The sequence below is a fragment of the Ceratotherium simum genome, chromosome 16 (assembly GCF_057802395.1).
Source record: "Ceratotherium simum simum isolate JZ-2026a chromosome 16, ASM5780239v1, whole genome shotgun sequence".
In the NCBI taxonomy this organism is placed as follows: Eukaryota; Metazoa; Chordata; class Mammalia; order Perissodactyla; family Rhinocerotidae; genus Ceratotherium; species Ceratotherium simum.
In genome coordinates, this window is record NC_141915.1 from 3,789,395 (window position 1) to 3,812,915 (window position 23,521).

The 23,521-nt window shown below is 37.3% G+C and overlaps 1 protein-coding gene and 1 pseudogene across 1 annotated transcript in view; both read right to left on the reverse strand.

The window, feature by feature from the left end:
- ZNF624 (zinc finger protein 624) overlaps positions 1-1,238 on the reverse strand; it is a 47,085-nt gene extending 45,847 nt beyond the window's left edge. Inside the window, exon 1 of the mRNA XM_004433035.3 lies at positions 1,170-1,238. The gene's annotated coding sequence lies outside the window, so the exon portion shown is untranslated. The remainder of the gene's footprint in view (positions 1-1,169) is intronic.
- LOC101406216 (uncharacterized) lies at positions 752-22,543 on the reverse strand (annotated as a pseudogene).
- Between the last annotated feature and the right edge of the window lie 978 nt (positions 22,544-23,521).

Genomic DNA, 23,521 nt, shown 5'->3' on the forward strand with positions numbered 1-23,521 from the left:
TGCAATAAACATCTTTCTCGTTTCATAATCAGAATAACCAATACTATTTAACATTCAATATACTGTTTGATTTCCACTGTGTAAAAATAATGCATAGAGAAAAGACTGCGAGTAAGCCAAAACTCTACTGAGACCTAAGCCTGTGATATTTACCCTTCTTTCTACTTTTCTATGCTTTCCAAGCAGACAATAAGTACCTATACATACATAGGAGTTTGGTATAGGAATAAAATTCCAAAGCGGCTGTCCACACCCCCGAGTTCTAATCTTGGTTTGACTACTGTGGAAATGTGATTATAGGCAGGTCACTTGAGCACAGTGAATCAGTTATTAGCAAATGAGGCTAACCACGTTGCACGCTACTACCTTCGCCCTTTACATTACGCAGAAAATATCTAGGCCGATATTTCCCCCCAGTCATAATTTCCTAGATATTTTTTCTGGATTTGTGACTTCACCCAAGCCCTGTCCTCCCAAGCACTGCGGAAGTATCAAAGACTTAAGGAGAAACGTCACTTGCTGTGGATCCTAAGTCAGTGTAGTTATTTTAATATAACGAAGGGAGCACGTTCTTGCTGAGAGCTTCAGCGCCACGGACCGGTCCAGCATTTCCCGACCAATGCAACGATACCATTGTCACGTCAGGGAGAGACCAGCGATTTAGAAGTGATTATTTGAAATGCCGTAAAATGAGCTGCCTAGGGAAAGCTCTCTCGGTTACCCAAAGACAGGAGAACGTCCACCTGTCAGGTCACCGGATGTGAAACGCAGTTCCACCCCTGCCGGCTCGGAAGCCAGGACGGAGCTTCTCGCTCCTCCAGCCTCGCCCTGTTTCCCTAACTGCCCTTCTCCGGCCACGCGGGGTTCCCCTCCTCCGTCCATCAAAGGCGCGGGGCTGCGAAGAGGGGAAGGTCCAGCGGAGCCCCCAGCCCAGGCCCCGCGCCCGGCGCTCCCGACCCCCTCGCCGCGAGCCCGCCGCCGAGGGAGGCTGGGGGAGGCTGAGCCGACGCCCAGCCGCGAGGCCCAGCCCCAATCGCCTCTCCGGTGGGCGGGTCAGCTGAGGGACAGGGGCTCTGGAGGGAACGGCCACGCCCCGGACGCCGCCGGGAGCCAAGCGCCGAGGGAGGGGCGGCGGGGAACCCGGGCCCGGCGCCCGGGGCAACGAATACCTGGCGGCCGAACTGAGGACAACTGAGGGCACTCGGAGAGCAGGGCGGGAACGCCTCCAGCAATGGCGCCGGCTCGGCTGGGCCGGCCTCCACGCACGCCAGTGCGCCTGCGCAGCGGCGGCGTCGGAACTACAACGCCCAGAATCCTCAGCGCCTGAGGTCCTCCGTCCTTCCGCTTTGTCTGAATTTATGGAGTCCGCAGTGTTTATCGACAGTTTGGGTGACCTAAAAAATTCAGTTTGAGAAACCGTGACTGTGTGTCAAGCACTAGCGACACAAAGAAAAATGACACACCCCTTGCCTCGGAAGATTTCCGTGTGACTAAAGAAATAAGGCCATTGAGAGAACAGATAGGCCTCCTGTAACTAGTTAAAACTCCAGACGCCGGCAGAGTTGGTAGGTGCGTGTCCACGCTTTTGCTTGTCTTTCACTCAAGTTGTTGATCGAAATATTGATAATGCTTTCGTTATAATGTCTGAGTCTTTGGACCAGAATTTCCTTCCTTGGCTTATCAAAATAATAATAGATATTATTATTATTATTTTAAAGCATGTTTTCCTTTGCCTCAATTCCGTGGTGTTAATGTCCGAAGGCCGTATACTCCACAGTCGGTCAGAGTCCTCAAGGACTCCAGAACAGCTTCCCTCAATGATGAGATGGTTTCCTCCCTAACCCATTCCTCCTCTGTGTCCTTGGATTCTCTGCAGCTTTGATTGTGTATGAGGCCCACTCAGGGTCAGCGCCCTCCAGATGGGGATCTGCAGGGAAACATCAAGCTCAGTGAAACTGAACACAGTGCAAAACTGGGCTCTTGAGATCTCAAAGAGCTGATGGATATCTTTGGGGAAAGTAGGCCATAACCTAGTGGCCTCTGAATGATCACAGGAGAAATGCAAGTGGGAAGTTGAACTCATGGAGATAACAAATACATATTTGAAATGAAAAATATACTGGATTGGATTAAGAGCAGATTAGACACTGCAAAAGAAGAGATTAGTGAATTCAAAGACAGAAATAGAAACCACCCAAAGTGAAACACAGGGAGAAAAAAGATGGAGAATGAACAGTGAGTTATAGAACAATATGAAGTAGCCTAACTATGTGTAATTAGAATCCTAGAAGGAGAAGTGAGAGTGAGGGAGTAGAAAAATATTTGAAGAAATAATGGCTAAATATTTTCAAAATTTGATGAAAATTACAAACCCACAGATCGAAGAAGCTCAATGGAATTAAAAAAAAAGACATGAAGAAAACCTCACCAAGGCACATCATAATCAAATTGCTACAAACCAGTAATAAAGGAAAATCTTAAAAACAGCTGGAGGAACAAAGATCTATATGTACTGAGGAACAAAGATAATTACTTCTCATCAGGGGGAAAAAAAAAAAAAGCAAGTCAGAAGATAGTGAAACAACACTTTAAAGTACTGAGAGAAAAAAATGATCAGCCCAGAAATTTATACCCATCAAAATATTTTCCATAAATGAAAGTGAACCAGTGAATCAGTAGTGGGGTGAGATGGAGTTGAGACACTTCTCCCTATATGTCCCACCAAGTACAGCTAAAAACCCTTGATATTATCTATGAAACAAATATAAGACTCTGAAAATTGGACAGAAGGCAGTCCAGCTAGGGACCTTGCAGCTGAAGGAAAGACACAGTGGTGACTTTCTTAGGTTTTCTTTTTGCTTCATATATCCTGGCCTGGGTGCTGGAGAAGCTGGTAACCCAAAATGCCAATGGGTGCTGATAAAAAAAAAAGTGCCCAATAAAGCCTGCTATCTCTAGCCAAAAGACTAAGAAAAGGACAGAAAACCTTTAAGAAAATAACCACTTGACTCCAGCCAAACACTGTGAAAAAACTGTGGATCCCACCTCATCCCTATCAGCAAAGGCTGAGCGGGGAACCTAGACTTCCACCTTCACCTGACTGTAATGAGGTTCCCCTCTATCCCTGCAGGTGTCAGAGAAGGCAGTGTGAGGAGCTGGGACTTTCATTCACACCTGGTAGTACTGAGCCTCCCCAGGCACAACGTCAGTGGCAGCCATGTGGAAGCAGTAATAGAATGCCTCTCCCTTCCTGACAAAGTGTTGTCAGTGGTAGTGGCCTAGTGGGGTGCCTGAAATTTTACCCCTGCCCAGCAGTAACAAGAAATTCCCCTCCCGAGAGCTGTCAGTAGAGGCTAAGTAACTTGGACTCTCAACCCCACCAAATAACCAGGTGGTGGTGACCTTCGTTCTCCCACCAGAGTGGTGTCAAGGGAGGCCTGTAAAATACAAGAGTTAAATAAAAATTCAGAGTATCACAACAGAATGCTCAAAGTGTTCCCTAATTTGGCAAAAGACATAAATCTGCAGATTCAAGAAGCTATGAAAATGCCAAGAAGGATAAACACAAATAAATCCAGTCTAAGACAGATAATAATCAAACTCCTGAAAACTAAAGACAAAGAATAATCCTGGAAACAGCAAGTGAGAAAGGACACCATACCAGTAACAGAAAAACAATTCGAATGACAGTGGATTTCTCATCAGAAACTGTAGAGGCCAGAAGGAGGGGGGACATATTTTAAGTGCTGAAAGAAGGTAACTGTCAACTCAGAATCCAAGTTTAATCGGTGACAATGCAGCAAAAACTCTTCCTATCATGTTTCTGCCCTTGCACTGCAATTTAAAGATAATTGGATCCGTGATTTCAAACTACAAAGTCATAGTAACCAAAACATCATGGTACTGACACAAAAACAGACACATAGAGCAATGGAACAGAATGGAGAGCCCAGAAATAAACGTACATGTATATGGTCAATTAACTTAGGAAAAAGGAGCCAAGAGTGTGCAATGGGGAAAAGATAGTGTCTTCAATAAATGATGTTGGAAAAACTGGACAGGCACATGCAAAAGAATGAAACCCATTTTACACCATACACAAAAATCAACTCAAAATGGATTAAAGATTTAAATGTAAGATCTGAAACCATAAAACTAGAAGAAAACCTAGACAGTAAGCTCTTTGACATTGGTCTTAGCAATATTTTTTTGGATATGTCTCCTCAGGCAAGGGCAACAAAAGAAAAAAGACAAATGGGACTACGTCAAACTAAAAAGCTTTTGCACAGTGAAGGAAACCGTCAACAAAACAAAAAGGCAACCTGCTGAATGGAAGAAGGTATCTGCAAATGATATATCTGATAAGGGGTTTATATCCAAAATATATAAAAACCCATACAACTTAATAGCAAGAAAACAAACAATCTGATTAAAAAATGGGCAGAGAACCTGAATAGACGTTTTTCCAAAGAGACACACAGATGGCCAACAGGCACATGAAAAAATGCTCAACATCACTAATCATCAAGGAAATGCAAATAAAAATCACAATGAGATATCAACTCACACTGTTAGAATGGCTATTATAAAAAATAAACAAAAAATAACAAGTGTTGGTGAGGATGTGGAGAAAAAGGAGCACTTGTGAACGGTTGGTAGGAATGTAAATTGGTGCAGCCACCTTGGAAATCAGTATGGAGGTTACTCAAAAAATTGAAAATAGAAGTACCATATGATCCAGCAAGTCCACTTCTGGGTATTTATCCAAAGAAAACAAAAACAGTAATTCAAAAAGACATATGCACCCCTATTGCAGTATTATATTATTTATAATAGCCAAGATATGGAAGCAACCGAAATGTCTAATGATAGATGAATGGTGTCTTGACATGAGTACAGCCATGTTTGGCCGCTCCATTGACCTACAGCCGCCAGCACAAAAAGAAATATAAAAGCTGCTTTCTGTGTGGTGGGAACTGGCCTTTTCCCGGAAACTGGCCTTTCTCCCACGGAGGGAGTTGCAAGTTGTAACAGTTTAAGGCTCTTGGAGCGTCGTAGCACGGGATGGACTGGCCATCTGTGCCGGGCTAAGACGATAACCAAAGAAAACAATGCACGTACACAACTACTGGGCTGGGATGTTAGCCAAGGGGCTCAGTGCACGTACGCCACTGATAACTATTTTGTACATGGAAACACTGGATGCTTGCTCTGTAAACTCTGTAACTGCTTATATAAACTGCTGGAAGCTGAGACCTGGTGAGAGTTCCACCTGTGGAAGGGACACCTTGCCCAGGACGTGTGATCCTTGCCCAGCCGCGTCGATTGACAGGGCTCTCCCGGCAGTGGGGCGTGGATATTGTGAATAATTGATTTGATATGTTCTCTTTTCGGTCAACCTGGTGTTTCTCTTTCCAGTTGATTTGTGTCATTTCTCTTCAGCCGATGTGGATGTTTTCCCTTTCCAGTCGGGCTGATGTTTTTTCCTTCTTAATATTTGACCTATTCGGATCTGTTTGCAGACTATCGCCTTTACTATCCTCTATATAATAAAATATACCTTCAGTCCATTTGTTTGGAGTGGAAAGTGTCTTTTACATCTCTGATCAAATCCCCAAACCTCTCATAACAAATGGATAAAGAAGATGTGGTATATATACACAATCAAATATTACTGAGCCATAAAAAGAATGAAATCTTGCCATTTGTGACAACATGGATGGACCTAGAGGGTATTACGCTAAGTGAAATAAGTCAGACAGAGAAAGACAAATACCATATGACTTCACTTATATGTGGAAACTAAAAAAAAAAAAAACTAACACACAAAACAAAACAGGAACAGACTCATAGATACAGAGAACAAACTGTTGGTTACCACAGGGAAGGGGGTTGAGGGGATGGGTGAAATAGGTGAAGGGTATTAAGAGGTACAAACTTCCAGTTATAAAACAAATGTCACAGGGATGTAATGTATGGCATAGGGAATATAGTCAATAATATTGTAATAACTTTGTATGGTGACAGAAGGCAACTAGACATCATGGTGAGCATTTCATAATGTATATAAATATCGAATCACTATGTTGTACATCTGAAGCTAATGTAATATTGTATGTCAATTATACTTCAGTAAAAAAATAAAGATAGGTTGGAACAAAAAAATACATTGCTTGATATAAATTGCACTAAAATTCTTCCTGGAGATGAACCAAAAACTATCTGATGATAACACTAAATAATTTAGAGCAGAGAAACTAGAAGAGAAACTAAAAGTGAAAGAACGAGAAGCAGCATGGGCTAAAATAGATGATTTAGCAAAAAAAAAACCTCCCCATTATGCAATGTATAGTCAAGCAAGTGCCTTCTGGCTGCAATGCAGACAGACAGATCTTTATCTGAAGATGTACAGATGCTAAGACAGAGCATGAAGACGTTCTTCAGGCACAGAAGGATCAGAAGAAGGACTGTCCTCTTGCACCCTGGAAGTCAGAGCTGCTTCGGAATATTTATAACCAAGAAAACCTTGGATGCTCACTGCAGACAGGATGAGCTGGTTTCCCAGGATGGGTACTAGCCTGTCTCGATAGAACGTGTCAAGGGATGGGGATGCATTCTTTTCTGGATTCTGTAGAAGATATATACTTTTTGTGCCATACAAATCCGTTACAGTCAAAATTCAAAGCTTTCTCCAAACCAGTTCCATAGGAATAACAAAACTTCTGCATTGGCTCAAGCTTAGGAGTTCAAACAATAGTGAATTATCAGATTCAATTTTCAGAATATTTTGCCACATTTGTTGGGTGTTGGTGTCATCACAACCTCAGCATATTCTTAAGGAAGAATATTTCACGTAATCAGAGCTACAGAAAAGCAACCTGGTCATCATTTTCACGTTCTACCAAAATGGAATTTGTGACCATTTAAAATAGGTGGTTCCAATATTTTTCAAATCAAAGGAACACTTTAAAAAGGATTACATACTTAAGACTTCACAATCTTGAAATTGTTTCCACATTTAAAAAAGCATTTAAAAAAAATCTTACTGAAATCGTTCTTTGCTTTTGTGTGTTCTAACATAACTCACCGAAAAAGGTGACTTGGCACTCTTCAGCCACTTTATTTTCTAGAGCAGTTCTTTACTTCTGTTAATGATGTGTATACCATGTCCTACTTCTTTTATGTACATCCAAAGCCATATTTTCAAGTCTCTTGTGTAGTATCAAGATTTTTGGAGTAAGATAATGGGAGAAATTTATTTTTAAAAGATCTTTGTATACTTTGACTGGAATTAGAATTAAAAAATTATGTTTATATATTTTTATTTGCAGAATTTTTTTCTTTACTTAGACATTGTTGCCCTTTAACAAGACTCTTGAACTTAATAAAAATAGTCTCTAAGAATTCCACATTTTGCATAAAGTTAGAATGAGATCATTTTGAGTTAAATCTGTTCTTGGTCTAATGCAAACTGTAGCTGCCTTTAACATAATTTAACAAAAATAGCTTGTATGTGGGGCCGGTCCGGTGGCATAGTGGTTAAGTTCTTCCCGTGCTCCACTTCGGTAGCCCAGGGTTCACGGGTTCAGAGCCCAGGCGCAGACCTATCCGCCACTCATCAATCCATGCTGTGGCGGCATCCCACATACAAAATAGAGGAAGACTGGCACAGATGTTAGCTCAGGGCCAATCTTCCTCACCAAAAAAAAATAAAATAAAATACTAGTATGTGCTGGGCATTTTCACGGCCTTCAATTATTGACCTAAATGGTTCTAAGAGCTTAAAGGAAGCAACAGTGGGGATGATTTTAAATGAATCTTTCTCTTTTTTAAAGAGCACACATCATATGTGAAATACAGTATCTAAGTTTTCATCAATCTTCAAATGCGGCTCTATATTTTCCAAACTTGCATGTATTGAGTTTTTGTTTTAGATGGAATAGCATGAGAAAATCTTTAGATTTGTCTGCTCTTTGTTTTCCTCAGGGTGGTCAGTATTTTGACTTATTTATCCTGCTTGCAGCCTCTTTGAGATGTGTACTGCTATTCTAAACAAGTGGTTTGAATTTTTTTTTGTTTCTGGCATAAGGTTATATAACTTAGTATTAAATGTCTTGATGCATAAAAGATAAAATGTGGCTTCTTTTAAGATCTCTTTTTTAATCACGAGCTCCTGTATCCATTAAAATATTGTGAAAATTAGACGTAGCTCCTCATGTAGCTGTAGTGCCTGCTGCCAATTGGTTTCACTTAAATCCACTGACAATGTTTATTTCTTTGTATTTTGGAGGAAATAATTCTGGGGAGAGGGTTTATTGTGTTAGAGAGCAAGAGCAACTACTAAATTAAAAGATTGCCCCAGCTTCACTGTGTGAAGAGACACTTCCTGAGAATGTTGACAAGTACTTATCCACTTCATCATTATTAAATCTACAATTTAAAGAAGTTTAGATGCCTTCCCCTTTTGAATAAAAAAGGATGCTGTTTATTATATAAAGCAGTATTTCAAAATGCCATTGTTTGAATTTCCATCTTTAGCTGATATTGGATATCTCAAATATCCTGATCTTGTTCAGTATGCTTCAGAGATTTCTGGAAAGGATATTGTTTTTCCCTAGGGAATGATCAAAATATCAATGTTTGGTTTATTGTGTAAAGTTATGAATATTTTTGTCTAGGTTTTATTTCTGCTCTTTATTGAAAATAAATTCATTTGCCAAAAAGAAAAAAACATTCTGAGAAGAACATTCTTTGACAAGAGTACTATTTAATATTTTGGCCTGTTAAAGTTTCCGTAGTAAATGCTCTAATTCCCTGAGCTAATTGTTCAATTTACATATTATCATATAGATATACTGTTTATACAAAACTATATACAAAATACAAAAATATTTCAAAAGTACTACATTGAAAATGGACTAGTAATTCGGTAACTTTTTCTTCAAAAAATTCTGCATTTGGCGTCTTCACATTTTCTAAAGTATCTGTACATTGGAAATATTGCTATACCAAGTGTCTTTTTAATGTGGTTTTATATTCTTTTTTTCCTTTATATTCTTTTTTCTTATGTTCTTTTTTTCTCATATTCTTTTTTTCTTATACTCTTTATATTCTTTATAAGCCAATGTATGTATTGTACATACATTGTATCTTTGTTTTATGGTAGTAGTAAAAATGTAAACATCATATTTTGTACAAAATGTGTACAGAACAGAAAAATTTCATAGAAACAAGAGAATAAGTGGCACAATTATTTTTCTTTAGAAAATATGTATAATTTATGTTTTAGTGAAATGTTACCTACCTACATATTTAACATTTTGTAATTTAAAATTTTTCATTTTGACATTGCTTATGGTACTTCATAGACTTACCATTTAATACACGTTTTTATCTAATTTATCAAATGCTAAAATCAATCTATTATACAGTTGAAATAAATTGTGAATTTAAAAAATCAAGGTAACAAACTGTTAAATAAAATATATATTCTCCTGCTTTCTAGGCAAATATATTTTAGTACCACCTTAGAGTTTGGTGCCAAAATATGGCAGTGTAGGGAGACCATACTGCAGCCCACTCAGTTACCTAGCTATGTTACCCCAGCTATGGCTCACACCTCAAAAGGCCTGCATTTCCAGAGTCCCTCCGTAGCCCCCACAAAAAGCTGTCCCTTTGCAGTGCCTCAGTCTTACGGTATGTTTGTAGTAGCAAGTTTCACTCTTGTGCTGATGCACCTGAGGTACTGGGTACCTAGAGCATTATCTAGAAAGAGGAAGAACAGGCTCCAGTTGACATACTCCTTTGGCCCCATAGACTTCTCAGCCCACGGAGACAGTTACAGGGGAGGAGGACCAGAATGGGGCCCTTGCAAGGCTCAGGGCTCAGACAGCAGCCCTTCTTCCCAGATCAAAAGGCAGTACTGCCTAAGAGAGTATAGGACAGGTTATGATTGAAGTGGGGCACACAGAGGTCTTCTGGAGTTTTGGTAACATTCTATTTTGTGTCCTGGAGTTTTCACAAGTGTTTGTTTTCAAATTATTTGTTAAAGTCAACACTTTTTTTATACTTTCCTGTATGAATACTTTCCATTAAAAGTATTAAATAATTGGAGTATACTGAGACATAAACTTCACAGTTACATAAAATGTTTGCTTTTTGTCTCTAGTCCAGACCTAGGTCCCATTTTGAGTTATTGTTTCCTAGGTTCCTCTTGCTTACCCATGACACATAACTGTCATTATTATAACAATGAAAACATCACAGAATACGGAAAAAAATATCAACCAACTAGTTTGGAGGGGACTGAGCTGTTATTACAAAGTAATGAAAGCAGTAGAGGCCAACAGAAAGACCTTGAGGAAGCACTGGAGGTGCTGTGGGTTGATATGCAATTGCAACACACCCGTAACCTCATTAACTATGCATGTAACTAGGAAACTAGCTGTACTCAGGAAAACATAGCATAGAGGTAACTATATCGAAAATTGTGTGTATCTACTGTATGGAAAGTTATATAAAATATATAAGAACTAAACAAATGAAAAGACACACTATGTTCCTATATAGAAAGGCTAAATATAGACGTAAGAGGGGAAAAAACGTACTGACAATAAAAAGGCAAACATCAGCCTGTGAAAAAATATTTGTATTAAATGTTACATGATTAATATCTTTATTATAAACATTTAAACAAAATAAGTACTAATATTTGAATACATAAATCGGCAATGATATGAACAACTGAGAGCAAATGAAGATTAAGGCCAGCATGAATTCTTTCCCCTGCCTGCGAATTAGTGCAAACCAAGAGAAATTTGACCTCCTCTGGCCACTGTTCCTCTCCCATAGTGGCTAGTTCCACATTTCCACAAAAACAAACAGCCTTGAATATATCTCCAAAAACATCAATGATCATTTTATATATTTACTTAAGTTCTCTTGGGGAAGGGGTTACATCAGACAGTGAAACATCTGAAATATCGGCTTTAATATTTTTTCTCCAGAAGTTGTCCCTCTCAGGCAGCTGCGTTTGCTTTTCTCTCCTCCCAAATAACTTCCCTGCCCCTAAGATTCATCAGCAAAGAGGGCCCTGCTGTCCTCCTTCAATACTTCCTCTTCGACATTATCTACTTACATATGCCATTCAAAAAGGTGAAAGTTGAACAACTTTCAACAAAACAAAAAACTGCGACATAAATGCAGGCACCTAACGTCTTTCAAACATACTCTCAGGGACCTTCAATTCAACCCTCCATGTTAAACTAAAAAGAGAAGAGCTGACATTCTGGTAGGTGAGAGTTTAGTGAAAATATTATCTTCATATATTTACAGTGGCTTTGTAAAGTGGTGCAACTATTTTGGAAGTCGTTTAAAAAATCATACTTAGCACAGTTAATTTTGATTTCTGAGACCCTACCTTAAAAAAAAACAATGAACATATAGTAAGATATATATGCACAAAGCTATCCATACTGATATTATTCTGAATTCATGATATCCATTACTGAAAAACTAGAACTAAGCTAAACATTAAAAAGGAGAACAAAAAATTTGAAGAATCAATTGAGGAATAATATTTTTAATAAGGCATATCTTTTGGATTTCCTGAGTTTTATATATGTGCACTTATTACTGATTCAAAAAATTACCAAAGATAATAGATTCTGGAAAAAATCTCCTGAAGAGTATCTGGAATAGAACATTAAAATGGATATATTGGTGAAAAACCCAAGATGATAGATATCAGACAGCAAAGTGTCCAACAAGATGTAAACTTTTAAAATAGGTGGCCAAGAATTGATTAGATGACTCCTAAATTTTTCCTCCCCCTTAAGGATATAAACTGGTTGAGTGTGGGAGAATACAAAAAGACTTTTGAGGATCTCTTGGAGTATTTGATATGCATTCTCTGCAACTGAAGGCTACATAGACTGATGTCTGACCTCTTCTTAAAAAGTCCAAAGGGCAAGAAACGAAGTGTCTAATTGCTGATATGTATGGGAGAAGTGGTTGCTGGAGTGACTCGCACTTGCAGAGTTTCTTGAGGCAAAGTGTGCATAACATGAACATGGACCAAATGAGGGCCACGTGTGAGAAAGATGGCAGTGGGGTCATCTTGAATCCTGTCTCTGAGGGCTGCCTGGTAGAGTAGGTGGACTGTTAGCAGAAGAAGCTGAAATTACCAGCTTCCTAAGCACTGAAGAAGGTATAAGCAATTAGTATTCAGACGCATTAGCACACATTAAGAGAATTCCAGAATGATGGGAACATTGCTTAAGAACCCACGGAAGTGCTGAGTCATCTTTAAACCTCTGCCAAGTCTAAAAAACACAAGGCCAGCCTACAACAGTACCAGTCTAGAGCTTCTACCTCTCCTCCCTGTCCTAGCTCCAAACCTGGAGGAGTTCTAGGCAACGTGTATTAAGGGAAGAGGAAGAGGAAGTTGATCATGCCCTCCCGCACTGCAGGCTTCCCTGTATGAAACAACGAGCTGGAGAAGGGGAAATTACTGAACTTTAAATCAAATTCAGATTGGATTCTTAGATTATTATACGGGATTAGGCATTTTTATTTCTAAGTTGTGACTGCATTTTTACAAATACAATAAAAGACTTCTTTTTACCAAAGAGTTATGGGGCTTGCCTAAATTTTCACAAAGGAAGGACAAGAACTAGCTCTCTATGAGATTTCAAATAAAAGTAATATGTAAAAATAAAGTTGCTTATTCCCTCATCTCATGAGTTGTGTTTAACATATAAATTACACTACACACAAAAAAGAGGAAATATATTTATGATGTAATGTTAATTAAAAACATCAGTGTAGGGGCCGGCCCGGTGGCGCAAGTGGTTAGGTGCGCGTGCTCCGCTGCAGCGGCCCGGAGTTCACCGGTTCGGATCCCAGACGCAAACCGATGCACTGCTTGGCAAGCCATGCTGTGGCGGCGTCCCATATAAAGTGGAGGAAGATGGGCACAGATGTTAGCCCAGGGCCAGTCTTCCTCAGCAAAAAAAGAGGAGGATTAGCAGATGCTAGCACAGGGCTGGTCTCCTCACAAAAACAAAAACAAAAACAAAATCAGTGTAATAAGATTAAAACCACAAAATATGTATATAAAATAAAGACCAGAATAAACATGTTATAATACTTAGTGGTAGGATTTCAGTCATTTACTTTCTTAACGTTTTTCTCTATTTATACACTTATTCCAATAAGAATGTTGTTTCTACAATAGAAACACAAGGGTATTTTTATTCTGAAAAGGACTTGAAATAAATACAGCAAAAATTATAAACAATGATTATTAGGGTGGTTGGACTACATGGAATGTTTTCTCTTTTCTGTACTTCCTTAGCATTTGGTAATATAATTATGTAGGTTTTATATGGTAAAATTCATTTCAAAAATTTTGCATATCATTTTCTTTCTGTGCGACATTATATATGTGTTTTTCTACCCAAGTTTTCATTTTGTTAATTAACATAATTCTTTTTATTTTTAAGAGATTGTTGAGCCAGCGGCTTTTATTTAAATTCTGACTTTTGAAATTGAATACTTACTTCCACAATTCACTCTTCTACATTTATTGCACTATACGATAGCTTTCAAAAATGTTTTCCAAGGTATTCAATGAAAACTGAAAGAATGATAAGAAACGATATCTGGAAAAAAAAATTCCATGTCAATTATAGTTAGTCTCTTACGTGTAAATTTTCTGATTAGCCATAAAACTTGATATATAATAATTTCCCATATTTGTTATAGTCATAAGTTTTCACTCTCCAGAATGTATTCTTTAATGAACACTGAGTTGTAAATAATTACTGGAGATTCTCCTTCCCACATCCATTAAATGTATAAAATTTATTTCAGTGTGTATCCTCTGGTGTTCTCCGGGAACAGACATTGCAGGACATCTTGCATTTTTTACTTTCACACTCTTTGATGTGCTCTCTGGTGTACAGTAAGGCTTGAGCTACACCTGAAAGCTTTTCCACATTCATTACATTTATAAGGTTTTTCTCTGGTATGTACCCTATGATGTACAGTAAAGTCAGAATTTGTCCTGAAGGCTTTTCCACATTCCTTACAGATATAGAGCTTCTCACCAGTATGAACTCTACAATGAAGGCTAAGCTGTGATATGCTGACAAGACTTTTCCCACATTCCTTACACATATAAGGCTTCTCTCCAGCATGTGTTCTCAAATGCACAGTTAGGTAAGAACTTTTTCTGAAAGCTTTTCCACATTCATCACATTTATGAGATTTCTCCCCAGTATGAATTTTCTGATGTTCCATAACATGTATCATCTGGCTGAATGCCTTCCCACAGTCATCACATTTAAATGGTTTCTCTCCAGTACGTAGTCGTTGATGGGCATGAAGGCCTGAATTGCTTGTGAAGACTGTACCGCACTTGTTGCATTTATAAGGTTTCTCACCAGTATGAGCTTCGTTATGCAGAGTAAGCTGTGACATGTTAGTGAAAGCTTTCCTACATTCATTACATTTATATGGTTTTTCTCCAGTATGGGTCCTCTGATGTACAGGAAGGTATGAGTTACTCCTGAAAGATTTCCCAGAATTGGAACATTTACATGGTTTCAATCCAGTGTGAATTTTCTTATGTTCTGTGAGTTTTACCATTTGAGTGAATGCTTTCTCACATTCAGTACATTTGTAGGGTTTCTCCCCAGTATAAATTCTCTGATGAACAATTAGGTGTGATTTTAGCCCAAATGATTCCTCACATTCATTATAGTGGTAAGGTTTCTCTTCCGTGTGAATTCACTGATGTATAATAAGAGATGAGGAATGCAAGAAGGACTTTCCACATTCATTGCGTTTATATGGTTTGTCTCCAGTATGAATTTTCTGAGGTACAGTAAGGCTTATTTCTAAAGGCTTTTCCACATTCATTACATTGATATGGTTTTTCTCCTGTATGCATTCTCTGATGTCCTATGAGGTTTACTGTATGACTAAATGATTTGCCACATTCACTACATTCATAGGGTTCTTCTCCAGCATGCACTCTAACAGGCAGAGTAAGGCTTGAGTTACTTCTGAAGGCTTTCCCACATTCATTACATCTATAGGGCTTCTCTCCAGCATGAATTCTCTGATGTACTGTAAAATCTGGGATATACCTGAATGCTTTCCCACATTCAGTGCATTTATATGGCTTTTCTTCAGAATGGGTCCTCATAGGGACAGTAAGGTATGTCTTATCACTAAAAGCTTTCACACAATTGCTACATTTGTAGGGCTTCTCTCCAGTGTGAATTCCTTGATGCTTTGTACATTTTGATGTCTAACTAAATGCTTAATCACATTCATGACATATATAAGGTTTCTCTCCAGTACGAAATCTCAGATGTTGTGTAAGGTGTGCATATTGGCTAAAGGCTTTTCCACAGACAGTGCACTCATAAGGTTTCTCTTCAGTATGAATTCACTGATGTACAATTAAAGTTGAGGAGACAATGATGGCTTTCCCACATTCATAACATTTATACGGTTTTTTTCCACTACAAATTTTTGTATGTTGATTAAAATATGCAGGTTGACTGAAAACTTTCCCACATTCATCACCTTCATATGGTTTCTCTAGTATGTATTCTCTGGTGTTGAATAAGTGATGACCTAAAACTAAAAGCTTTTCCACATATATTATACTTATGAAGCTTTCTCTTTACCATTAATTTTCTTATCTATTTTAAGTGGTGAGGCCTGCCTCACATCTTTGTTGCTGTTAGCAGTCTTGCAAATTTTCTTGCCCAAGTAGGTTCCTGACTGAGTAATCAGCTCTGAGTTTTCTTTCCAACTTTGTCCATATAGATTACTTTTGCGATGATTGTCTTTTGTAAGAATTCTCTGTTCTTTAAAGAGAATAGATTTCAACCAGAAGTCACTTTCTCCAGTAAGAGTTTTCTCATGGTAATTATTCTTTTATTCAAATTATCACAAATATTTTGTCTCAAGAACCTGTTATCTCTTTTCCAGGACTCTCCTAAACTATGCTCCTGAGGGCCATTTTTTATTAGTCTTCTCATTGTGGTCCCCTGGCAAGTTTCTTCTTCAGAAATACCTGCTGTAAGAGCAGGCTGCTTGGTTTCAGGTTTGATCAAGTTAACTGCTCTAGTACAAACTTGATGGTGAAAATGAAAAGGATCAACTTTCTACGGCAGAATTATTAATACAATGATTTCCGATCATTTGTTTAAAGTACAAAAACATCACAACAAATTTTTATTTTATTAGCTTTTGTTTTCATATCCATCTACACTATGGAATATTGTACACCCACAAAGTATTTTTAAAAGTCTTAAGTATTATACTAGATATTTTAGGGGGATTTTTATAAGATAAAAACAAGATATGAAAAAACATTTCTGTAAAACAATGAATCAACTTCCTCATATGTGAATATTTATGCTTATGTATGAGTGTAAATACAACTACAGAGAAAAATATGTGAAGATATATGTTTGTTAACATGGGTTGCCTGGGGTGAGGAGAGGGGGAGTAATAAAGGGAGGGCCTATCAAAAGAGGAAAAGAAAATTAAAGACTCTACTAAAAACAAATAGTAAGTGATTGAGGCATTTATTTAAAATTAAGTATATTTATGTAAATAAGGGTTTAAAAAATTAAATTCATTTTCAGCCAATGAAACCTATTTTACCAATATAGCCATTTTAAACCATATTTTGACAATATATTTATTTTACACTTTAGCAGCTTTTATTTACTTTAAGCATAAAATCCTCTGCTTTACTCATATTTGGTACAACTTATATACTCAGAATTACAGCTACAGTGAAAAGCATAATTGCTTTGTATTACAACAATTGCTATGTATTACAACCATAATTGTAATGTAGATTTAGGATCCAAGGGAAAGAAAATGATTGATTTAATTAGCTAACTTAGAAAAGAAAAAAATTTAATGCATGCAAGTTTATAAAATTACCTAGAGTCCAAAAAAGTTATCAATATATGAACTAATGATTGGAAACATTTTTTCTGAACAATTTGTTTTATGACAATTCCCTCAGAGTTGGAAGAGACAAAAAATCATGATTATAGTGCTAATTAAGCAGAGCAGATATGGATGCATGAAAATAAATTGGAAATTTAAAAAAGGAAAAATTCTTCAAAATGAAAAAAAAAAGCTTTTTAAAGAAGGATAAAAGGCTGTAGAAGTTCTCCATAAGACATACAAATAACAATTCTTAAAAATAATGATTGAAAATATTCATTTACAACAAATTTATTTGACCATTTATCCAAGTGCTGTTCATCCAAGAGCTGTAGTCAGATTTATTTACTTTTTGTTTTCCCTACCAAAGATGATATTTTGAGAACAGAAACTATGTGCTATGGAGTTTATTCTCCACACTGACTACTTAATAGAGGGCTTGGATAGCAAATGAATAAAAGAAAGAAAGAATGAATGATTTGGACCCCTCCTCCCAACACACTTCCATACACAGAAATGCACAGGGAATGAGGCACATCCTCAAAGGAAAGTGGTATCAAAGAATAATCAACAGATTTATCACAGGAGACTGGAATAAAAAGGGATTTGTAGTGAAAAAGATTGTTTCAAATATTCATTTAATACATTCTGAGATTAGAAACTGAGCACATGCAAGTCTTCTGTGGCAGGCCCAGTTCTCTTATGTTTCCCACAAATGAAAACCAGCCAAATGCAAGCCCACAATTTAAAAATTACCAAATAAACAAGAAAACAAACCACTATGAATGAAAATAAACAGAAACATGAAACAATAGAAAATATACCCTCCAAAACTTCAGATATAGAGCTTATCTGATATTGAATTTAAAATAACTATGTTGAAAATGTTTAAAGACATAAAAGATGGAATAAAAAATATTAGCAAGAAGCAACAAAATGTGAAAAGCCACCAGGAAAGTTTAAAAAAGAATTGTATAGATCTTTTAGAAATAAAATAATTAAGAGAGAAGATTAAATATCACAGATAAGTCATATACACAATTACATTAAGTACCACATGAGGACACTGTATGTTTGTTTTTAAATTTGTTTAGATTTAATGTCTTTTAGATTTCTAGTGGAAATTATCTGGTATCTTCTTTAGGAACTTAGGTGTAATATATATTATCATTTTTTTAATCCAAAAAGACCAGGGTCTAAATACAGTTTCCTATTATGAGGAAGATAGAGAATTCAAAACAATAGATTAAAAAATGGCTCAGCTGAAGCAGGAAAGGTGTAGTTCACAGACCGTAAAAGTCTGCACATGTAGACGACTTCCTCTAGCAACGTTTGGAAGTCCAAGATCAAATAAAACATAGGAGAAAGTCACTCAGGTTTTGTGAGTCATATAGAGAAAGATCAGAGGAATAAAGACATGTAAGGAGCTGAAATAATTTTGAAGACAAAGCTAGCCTGTGATATGCAGACCAGATAGATGGGTAGGAAAGCAAAAAGGCCAGGGGAGTCATCAGGGTGCCAACAATCACGGTGAGAGTAAAGAGCAGACTAACCAGTCACAACAACAGTAACAGGTAGTAAAAAAGGAGGAGTAATAAGTTTGATATCATGCCGAATGAGCTGTTTTTAGTAATTACCTAATCCAAACTGTGAGTAAGTGAGGGCAGTACAGATTAGTTGATACTAACTAATGGCTCTTTGACTAAGAATGTCAAAAAACTAAAATCATTCAGAAAATCCTAAGTGCACCATGGAGACTTTTCTATATTAATGAGGGGGGACAGGATTACGACCAGAGGAGGAGAAATTCATGACCATGAGAGAACAATGGCCTTAAGAGGCATACTGGAGCAAGAAGGAGGCTGAGGCTGAGCTGCCTTCTTTTCCCAAAGATGCAAGGTAAAGTCGGTGAAAAGGGCTTTAGGAAAACCTTGTCACCTTAGAGAGCTACTTGTGGGTCAAAAAGAAAATGATGGAAGGATAGAAAAAACAAAAAAGATGGAAGAGCTACATATGGGTAAAAAAAAAAAAAAAAATGTTGGAGAAAATGACCATTTCCCTCATTGCCAAACAGGGGAGGTCATTAGAAGGATTCATTCACTCACCAAATATCTACTGAGTGCCTACTGTGTGCCAGACAGTATCTAAGGGTAGGGACAGAGCAATGAAGATCCTGCCCTCACGAGCTTACAGTCCAGTGGAGAGAGTCCAAAAATAAATGCACAGACAAGAATGTATCTAGTACGGCAGAAGGCGATAAGGGCTATGGAGAAAAATAAAGGAGGATAAGAAAATATGGAGTGGTGGGGAGGGGCAAGGGGTTGCTATTTTAAATAGAAGGTCAGGGAAGGCCTGATAAGTGACATTTAAGCAGAGACCTATAGGAAGTGAGGGAGTCCACAATGTACATATCTGTGGGAAAGAGTGTTCCAGGCAGAGAGAGCAAGTGGAAAGGCCTGGAGATAGGTGCCCTACTCAGTACTTAATATGAGAAAAGCTAGAGTTTGAAGGGATTTGAAGAAAAATGAGTGTTCCAAGGAAGTAGTCTGAGGGAAGGGCTTGTACAAAGGTAGTAAATGAAGATAGAGAAGATGAAGAAAGCAGAAGAATAAGAAGTAAGCTAAAAGCATATGTTAATGACATGTGACAGGAAAAAAATGGTTAAAAGAACAGGAGATAGGGATATTAACTAGCCAAAACTTTCCAAATGAGTATTTGGTGAGGCAGAGCTGCTAGAACCCCTTTCACTCCATAGTTAGATCTAGATGCTAGAAATGACCCATTTCTAGTGGGAGATGGGGGAACTGACCAGTGGCCTAGATTGCAGAAATTTCAAGGCAAGTATGAGAAAATATGGAGATTGAGATACTTGAAATAATCAATAGACACATGAGGAACAGAAGAAAATTAAAATGGATTACAGTAGAAGGACCTTGAAAATTAGGAAAAGGAAAATTGACGGGCAATGAAACAATGTTGCATGATGAGGGCAAGACTGGGTCAGGCAAATCAGAACTAGTGAGACACCTTAAAAAGCTGTTGCAATAAAGCAGGCATGAAAGAAATAAGGCCTGGAGTAACGAAAGTGGAAATACAAGCAAGGAAGAATCCAAGAAACACTTTTAAAGAAAATACAAAGAGGTTAATTAACAGTGAATTCAAGTGAGGAATGAAATAAGAGTAAAAAGGGCACCATGGATTCTAGTTCTGAAGAGTAAAACAACAGCGGTACCACTGACAAAAGGGGAAATTAGGATCAGAGCCAAGTGTTGCTCGCTTGCTTTCTTTGTTTTCTTTCTTTGGCCCAAAGTGGGAGGGAGAACAAATGAAAGGAAGAGGTTATATTTAATACAACCATATTTAACTATTTTGAGTTTGAAGAAATAGTGAGAAATGAAATTGGGCATGCTCAATAGAGAGTATAACTGGGGCAAAGAGAAAAGAACTGGACTTTGGTGTCATCAACACAGAGAGCATAATTAAAACTTCCTGGATAGATAGATGGGTGTCTTTAGAAAGGCAGTGTGATGTGAACTCTAGGTCCAAATTGCCTGGGGTGAAATCCCATCTCTGCCTCTAATAAGGCAAGTTAATTTTTCTGTGCCACCATTTTCTTATCTATAAAATGATACACAGTCAGAGAGATGTTATGAGAATTAAAGTAGTTAATAATATGTAAAATCCTACTTAGGTATTTATTAATATTATTATTACTATTAGGACAGAGAAGAGTGAGAGGCCAGTGGGCCTAGGAAAGGGCTAAGAAAGGGAGAGGAGAAAGGCTCTCTAAGGCTAAGAAGGAGAGGCTAAGAAAGGAGGAGAAAAAAATATAAAGAAAAAATACTTAGAAGAAGAAAATGAGTAGGAATAGCAAAGTGTTTCAAGAAGGCATAAATAATCTAAATGTTCACAATTGGAGAATTATTAAATTATAGTATATAAAAACAATGGAATTTTTATAACTTTTTAAATGACATAGAAAAATATTTAATTACACAGGAAACTGTATGTATTATATGAAGTGAAAAAAGCAAATTTCACTGAAAAATGAAATGTATGCTCTCATACTTTGTACTATTTTTTAAACAGAAATTTATATCTATATCTGTAAAGTATGCATCATTAGTGATATCTGTTACTTGTGCATAGAAAAAAGTATGGAAATATAGACACCATGCTATTAAAGCAGTTATTGTTGAGCTGAGGAATTATAAGTGGTTTAAAAATTTATTATTTGCATTTGTGTAATCAAATAAAAGTAATTATAAAGAGAAGGGCAGTAAAACAGTGGCACAGGATGCAAAAAGTTGAAGAAGAAAAGGTCAATGGCTTTTGGTTGAAAAGTGATGACCTTTAAGACAGTGCAATTTTAGAATAGTTGCAAGGAAAAATTAAATACAGGTCAAGAAAATGAATAGGACCTCAAAAACCAGAAACATGAATGCAAATGACAAGCTTAAGAAGTCTGACACTAAAAGAAATTTTTAAAAAATAGCTAAAAAAGTAAGATCAATTAGAAAAAGGTTTAAAAAAACCCACAAAATTTCTATGCATGTCTGAATGCAGAGGGCACAGTACCCCAGGAACAGGATCAGACTGAGGGTTCTGATGCGAGTCAAGGCCCAGGGAAGGCAGCACAGGATGAAACAAGACACAGACAAGTAAAGCAGGTGAAACATAAAAAGACAGATCCCTTTCCTGTGAAACAGCTTTGACAAGAATTAACTAAAACAAAAATTTCAAAAGATACTTTTTAAACACCAATTGAGGGTGTTACTTTCAATGAATCTTAACATCCTGGTTCTCATTTACTTACCTGGATAGGAGTTTCCTGAAATCCATCTCACCACAATCCAATTTCCTTCCTCCAATTGGAAATCATGTCTGGTTTGGAAACTGCAAGCCCTGCTCAGGAAAAAGGAAATGTGACCTCACCATGCTGGTGATAAAAAGCCATTCCAGAATTCAATGAGGTCATCAATCTTTCGGAAGGCGTGGCCAATATAGGGAGTTCCATATGATTATAAAAGTACCTAGGGAGGGCTTACATCTGTGCTCTCAAGAATGGTGAGATATGCTGCATCACAGAATAAATCTGGGCTGATACCCCGCCCCAAAAAAAGGGGGAGAATGGAAGTATCTTAAAAGAGATTTTAGGGGAGATAGTTCTAAGTCTGGGAGACTAGACTATCCTCAGTTGCAGTTTTTAAGACAGGCCAATGAAAATATAAATTTTTCACTCTACAAAGAGCAGAGTTTTCACTTGGAAATGGGAATAAAATTGATCCAAAAGGGTTGATAAGAAATCATAAATCCCTGAACCCTAAAGCTCCATTTGGTCCAACAGAAAGATGGAGAGTCACAGAAGAGAAACTGCTCTTACCTAGGGAGGCCAGGTTCCTGTAGTTCTCCAGCATTACATCCTTGTGCAGATGCCTCTGTGTACGGTCCATTAACTTCCATTCTTCCCAAGTGAAGTCAACTGCCACATCTTTGAATATCATTGATTCTTAAACATCAAATATATTGTGATAACACGAAATTATCCATTACATAGCCCATTGGGAAGAAAACTATAGTATTGAAAGGGAGATTCATGTAAACAGAAAATCCTTAATTTGGAAGGGAGCTTGCAGGTTATTCAGTCCAACTTCTATGAGGATATTTGAATATCCTCAGCAAGTAATCATCTAATCTCTGCTTGAACTGCTCCAAGAATTAAAACTCATTATTTCCCAAGGCAGTCTATTCCATTTTCAGAAGCTTTTCATTGCTAGCATAAATTTTTACAATATGAATAAAAATCTGCCTTCAAGTAACATTTAACTATTGGTTTATTATTTGAAACCAAAAAGCATAAGTTTCTTCCTTCACTGGAGAGTTCTTAAAGAGTTTTAAAACTTACTAAACATATAATGTACACAAGAATGCCTATAAAAAATCACTATAAATTGAACAACAGTGTACTCCTACCCAGCTTAAGAAATAAAACATTACCAATATCTCTGAAGTCTCCTGTGTGTCTTTCCTGGATCTCATCCTTGCAGGAGTAATAACCTATCCTAAATGTTGTGTTAAACATTTCCTTGCTTTTCTTTATAGTTTAACCAAATGTATATGTATCTCTAAACAATACACTGTGTTAGTTTTGCTTCTATTTGAACACTACATAAATAAATTGTATTGTATATATTCTTGCTTGCTTTGGTAAATAATGTTATTTAGATTCATCCATGTTGATGCGTGAAACTGTAGTTATTAATTTTCCCTCCTCAATTGCATTACATTTTATGAATATACTACCATATATTTATTCATTCTACTATTGATGACATTTGACTTGTTTCTACGTTTCTGATATCACAAACAACACTGCTATGAACATTTTTGTTTCCTCTTCAGTGAAATTCCTACGACTTTTGCTCTTTTTTTTTTTCCTATTGATTGTAGGAGTGGTGCTGGAACCAGGTTGTGGGGAGAGCTGGAAGGATTTTGAGGAGAATGTTAGTGAAAGTCTGAGGTCACCCTGAAG